The sequence below is a fragment of the Saimiri boliviensis genome, chromosome 3 (genome assembly GCF_048565385.1).
Source record: "Saimiri boliviensis isolate mSaiBol1 chromosome 3, mSaiBol1.pri, whole genome shotgun sequence".
NCBI lineage: Eukaryota > Metazoa > Chordata > Mammalia > Primates > Cebidae > Saimiri > Saimiri boliviensis.
In genome coordinates this window covers 124042703-124048897 of record NC_133451.1, presented here as the reverse complement: position 1 = coordinate 124048897, position 6195 = coordinate 124042703, and the positions used below count along the sequence as shown (strand labels likewise).

General features: G+C 39.6%; 1 pseudogene; it reads right to left on the bottom strand.

The window, feature by feature from the left end:
- Positions 1-2399: 2399 nt before the first annotated feature.
- On the bottom strand, positions 2400-6192 carry LOC141583852 (ras-related protein Rap-1A-like; annotated as a pseudogene).
- Positions 6193-6195: the final 3 nt, after the last annotated feature.

The window sequence follows — 6195 nt, the reverse complement described above, 5'->3', positions numbered from 1 at the left end:
ACGAGGTTTCATCACGTTGACCAGGATGGTCTCGATCTATTGACCTTGTGATCCACCCGCCTCGGCCTCCCAAGGTGCTGGGATTACAGTCTTGAGCCACCGCGCCTGGCCGGGATTGTTTTCTTAATTTGTTTTTCAGATAGTTGATTGTTGATGTGTAGAAATGCAACTGATTTTCATATGTTGATTCTGGCAAAGGATGGCATGATCCAGGAGATTTTTGTTTTTATATAAGCCTGTTTTGTTGCTGGACTGACCTAATAACTATGTAATGTTGATAAAATTCATTATGTGGAAACCATTTAAATATTGACTAAGTACACTATCGTCTTAGAATATCGTAAGTACTTTACAATTTATTCCCATTACATCTCTGAAGAGTAGGCCTTTTAAAATAATATTTTATTAACGGTAAAATAATGCAATAAAAACCCTTTTTTTTTTGCTTATAAGTGATATAGAATTCAGAATTGTAGAGCTTCTCTCCTAAATAAAATAGAAAATAGTTTTTAATCTTTTATCCTTCATAATCTATCACTATACCAAATATATGTGGTTTATAAATCACACCCAGTGGGAAACACAGCCTAAACAGTTTCATAAAAATATCGCTTGAAGAAAAGATATTAGACCTGGCATTCAAGTTATAAGATTAAACCTCACCCACTTCACTGTCCAGAAAAATCCTAATATTACTGGGTTTTACTTTTAGCAGAAGAACTCTTCACACTCTACCCACCGTAATGACTTTGGTAAAATTATCGCATTTCTGTAGCTGAATACTAAAGAATGAATCCTATCATGATAGTGTATTTTTCCATCTCCTGGGAAGGCAATTCTTACAAACCACACTGTTAGCTCTATCCCATTTGATTGTGTTCTCTTTCTCTTCCTTCTAGGAATACCAGCATTAGTCTTTTTTGGATCATGAGTCTTTGGGGTGTCTTTCCAAATCTCACTGCAGTCTATTATCAGAGATACAAGATTATGACTTGCTGTTTCAGGATCTAAAGTCAGATCTATTTAAATTGAATTAAGAATGTTTTGTGAACCATAATGTTGTGGCAGAAGTCTAGAATTACCATTCCTTAGTTAAAATGGAAAAGCTCGTGAAATTTTTATTTATTTATTATCTTGTAATTTTTGATGGAATGTTGCTCTGTTGCCCAGGCTAGATTGCAGTGGCACAATCTTGGTTCACTGCAACCTCCTTCTCCCAGGTTCCAGCGATTCTCCTGCCTCAGCTTTCCGAGTAGCTGAGGTTACTGGCACCCGCCACTGCACTGAGTTAATTTTTGTATTTTTAGTAGAGATGGGGTTTCACCATGTTGGCCAGGCTGATCTCGAGCTCCTGACTTCATGGTTTACTTGCCAGCCTCCCAAAGTACTGGGATTACAGGCTTGAGCCAACATACCTGATCTGTTATTGATCAGTAGGCTGAGGTGGGAAGATCACATGAGCTCTGGAGTTTGAGAACAGCTAAGCCAATATGGTGAAACCCAGTCTCTACCAAATATTCAAAAACTAGTTGGGCATGGTGGGTAGTCTCAGCTACTCCAGAGGCTGAGGTGGGAGAATGGCTTGAAACTGTGGACCAGCAACCTCAGCCTAGATGACAGAACGAGAACATGTCTCAAAAAAGATTAAATTAAAAAAATTTCCTTTCAAAAGGTTAATCAGTTTTCAGTATATCAATGCTTCATTCTAGGTAAGCTAATTTCACTTAGGGTTTTTTTTTTTTTTTTTTGGTACTAAAATTTAATCATCCATAAAAACTGTAATTTAATCTGACAGTAAAACAAAAAAAGCAATATTAGAGTTGGTTTAGTATGTTATGTATTTTAACTTTGAACGCCATAGAATTCACCTATTCCAGTTTTTCTTCTTCTATAGGAAAATAGACCCATTTTCCAAAGCATTATGCACAAACAATTTTTCTTTTTTAAATTGTTTAATCTCACTTTTTTTTTTTTTTTTTGAGACGGAGTTTCGCTCTTGTTACCCAGGCTGGAGTGCAATGGCGCGATCTCAGCTCACCGCAGCCTCTGCCTCCTGGGTTCAAGCAATTCTCCTGCCTCAGCCTCGTGAGTAGCTGGGAATACAGGCACGCGCCACCATGCCCAGCTAATTTTTTGTATTTTTAGTAGAGACGGGGTTTCACCATGTTGACCAGGATGGTCTCGATCTCTTGACCTCGTGATCCACCTGCCTCAGCCTCCCAAAGTACTGGGATAACAGGCGTGAGCCACCGCGCCTGGCTGCACAAGGATTTTAATTAGAATATAATGAGAAATGATATTCCATATTTTTAAAAATATAAAATGAAGTCAATGACTCAAGAACATTATCTGCTGCAGTGAGGTTGGGGGGCATTTCATAATATTACACATATGAAATAGAACGGTTCAACTGTTTAGGGCTTGATAGGGAGGAATCATGATAAAAAGGTCAATACGAAATCATTTGATTATAGTACCAATATCTAACATTTGAAATGCATCCATGCTCTTTTGTATAATCATAAGAGAGTCAAGTATATTTTCGCACCTGTTATAACTGCTATTGCAAAGGAGAAATACTATTGTCTTATTTTCCAAGAGATATACATACACAGCAATTTTTTTTTCTCCAGGGAACTTGTGCAAACTAATATAAGATCTAAATTCTTCACATAATATATACAGTGCGAGAAGCCTCTTCAGATTTATTTTTTGAAGTCTGAAATGCTGGCACTTTCGAATCAGGCAACAGTTCTTCATTCCTGTAATCTGGCTCAGAGCTGCTGTTGACTACAGGCTTAGAGTAGCAGACCTAATTTCTTTTTAGGATTCTTCTTTTCGACTGGTGGTGTTCTATTTATCTGTCTGACCAGGTCATGAAACATCTCATTAGCATTGATCTTTCACTTTGCAGAAGTTTCTACAAAGGCACAGTTACACCACTGTCTTGCCTAATTCCGGCCCTGTTCTTTGCCAACTACTCGCTCATCTTCCGGGTCACATTTATTGTCAAACAAAATCATTGGAACGTCTTCTGTGCCCTTAACCCATAAAATCTGTTCCCTCAGGTCCTGTAAGTCATTAAATGTGGATTGAGCTATAATAGAATATACTAGCGTTAAACCTTGTCCATTCTTCATATACAGATTCCTAATCGCTGTAAATTGCTCTGTCCCTGCAGTATCCAGGATTTCTAGCATACACTGCTGTTGTGAATCCACTTCAACTTGCTTTCTTTTTTTTTTTTTTTTCTTCCGGCTATTTTTTAAAATTAATTTATTTACTTTAGGTGCATACTATATGTGGTATTTCTCCCCATGTTAGCCCTCACCATCCTCCTCTCCCTTCCCATCCCCTGCTGTCTCTCCCTACCCCCCTCAACTGCCCCCAGTGTGTGATGCTCCTCTCCCTGAGTCCACATGTTCTCGTTGTTCAACACCTACCTATGAGTGAGAACATACGGTGTTTGGCTTTCTGTTCTTATATTAGTTCGCTGAGAATGATGGTTTCCAGATTCATCCAAGTCCCTACAAAGGACACAAACTTGTTTTTTATGGCTGAGTAGTATTCCATGGTGTACATGTACCACATTTTCTTTGTCCAATCTATCATTTATCATTTATGGGCGTTTGGATTGATTCTATGGCAGTCTAGTATTTCTTTTTTTTTTTTTTTTTTTTTTTTTGAGACAGTTTCCAGTTGACACTCAGAAACAGGTTATTCAGTTTCCAAGTGGTTATGCGGGTTTGTGTGTGTTTCTTGATCCTGAGTCCTATTCTGACTGCGCTGTGGTCTGATAGACTGTTTGTTATGATTTCTGTTCTTTTGCATTTGCTGAGGGGTGATTTGCTTCCAATGATATGGTCAATTTTAGAGTATGTGCAATTTGGTGCTGAGAAAAATGTATATTCTGTGGATTTGGGGTGGAGTGTTCTATATATGTGTATTAGGTCCACTTGGTCCAGCTCTGCATTCAAGTCCTGGATATCCTTGCTAATTTTCTGCTCATTTATCGAATATTGACAGTGGAGTGTTGAAGTCTCCCACTATTATTGTGTGGGAGTCTAAATCTTGTTTTAGGTCATTAAGAACTTGCTTCATGTATCTGGGTGCTCCTGTGTTGGGGACGTATGTATTTAGGGTACTTAACTCTTCCTGTTGGATTGATTCTTTGACCATAATGTAGTGTCCTTCTTTGTCTCTTTTGATCTTTGTTGAAGTCCATTTTATCAGAGACTAGGATTACAACCCCTGCTTTTTTTTTGTTCTCCATTTGCTTCGTAAATCTTCTTCTATCCCTTTATTTTGAGTCTATGTGTGTCTTTGTATGTGAGATGGGTTTCCTGAATACAGCGCACCCATGGGTTCTGACTTTTTATCCAGTTTGCCAGTCTGTGTCTTTTGATTGGAGCATTTAGGCCATTTACTTTCAATGTTAATATTGCTATATGTGATTTGATGCTGCCATTTTGTTACTGACTGGTTTTCTTTCCCATTAGTTGCCTCATTTTCTTCATTGCATTTTTGGTCTTTGCCAACTGGTTTGCTTTTGCAGTGACTGGCACTTGTTCCTTTCCATGCTTAGTGTTTCTCTCAGGAGCTCTCGTAGGGCAGGTCTGGTGGTGACAAAATCTCTCAATAATTCCTTGTCCATAAAGGATTTTATTTCTCCTTCACTTACAAAGCTTAGTTTGGCTGGATATGAGATTCTGGGTTGAAAGTTCTTTTCTTTTAGGATGTTGAATATTGGCCTCCACTCTCTTCTGGCTTGTAGGGTTTCTGCAGAGAGATCTGCTGTGAGTCTGATGGGCTTCCCTCTGTGGGTGACCTGGCCTTTCTCTCTGGCTGCCCTTAGCATTTTTTCCTTCATTTCAACCCCGGTGAATCTGACGATTATGTGCCTTGGGGTTGCTCTTCTTGAGGAATATCTTTGGGGAGTTCTCTGTATTTCTTGAATTTGAAATTTGGACTGCCTTGCTAGACTTGGGAAGTTCTCCTGGATAATATCCTGGAACATGTTTTCCAGCTTGGATTCATTCTCCCCGTCATATTCAGGTATACCGATCGAGCGTAGATTAGGTCTTTTCACATAATCCCATATTACTTGGAGGCTTTGTTCATTTCTTTTCACTCTTTTTTCTCTTGTCTTGCCTTCTCTTTTTATTTCATTGAGTTGATCTTCAATCTCTGATATCCTTTCTTCCCCTTGATCGATCTGGCTATTAGAACTTGTGTTTACTTCACGTAGTTCTTGTGCTGTGTTTTTCAACTCCATCAAGTCGTCTCTGTTCTTCTCTATGCTGGTTATTCCAATTAGTATTTTGTCTAACTTTTTTTCAAGGTTTTTGATTGCTTTGCTTTGAGTTAGAACATGTTCCTTTAGCTCAGAAATGTTTCTCACTAGCCACCTTCTGAAGCCTTTTTCTGTCAATTTGTCGCACTCCTCGGTCAAGTTGTGGTTCTGCGCTGTTGAGGAGTTGTGATGCCTTGAAGGAGAAGAGGTGTTCTGGTCTTTGATGACGGTTTCATCTTTTTTGTGCTGGTTTTTTCCCCGTCTTTGTGGATTTACCTGGCTGTGGTGTCAGGGAGCTGCTTGATGAGGTTGCTTGTCTGCCCAGGAAGGCCAGGTTTCTGTAGTTCTCTAACATCACATTCCTAGATAAATTCCACTGTGCAGGGTCCAGGCATTGCCACTCCCCCAGAGAGAATTCTATGGCCACATCCCTAAATGTCAATGGTTCCATTTCTAGGCTTCTAGGGGATCCTGGCGTCGTAGCTGTAGATCTCCAATACCTGCAGGTCACAGGGCCACACAAGCCAGGCGTCTAGGCGAACAGGACACAGAGCAGTGGAAACGAGATCCGGAGCTGCGGCTACAGGGCCAACTTACATTCTTTAGGAAATTTCTATCATTGGGTCATATTTTTTTAAAAATGCCCTGAACAAACTGAACTGTCAGAGCAGACTTCCCAATGCCTCCTGAACTAAGTACTCACACAGGATGTGTTCTGTTTAAATACTGATGATCCCTTCTCTTTTCTCTGAGCTGCTGCTCCCCTTTCAATGCATCTCAGGGCTCTCAGATTCTGTCTCTTTTTTCTCTTCTCCCTTACAACTGTCCCTAATCTTAATGGACTTTCCTTCCTCTACCAATACTCTCTCCTTTCCTGTCACCACTCTTTTTAATCTCATAAA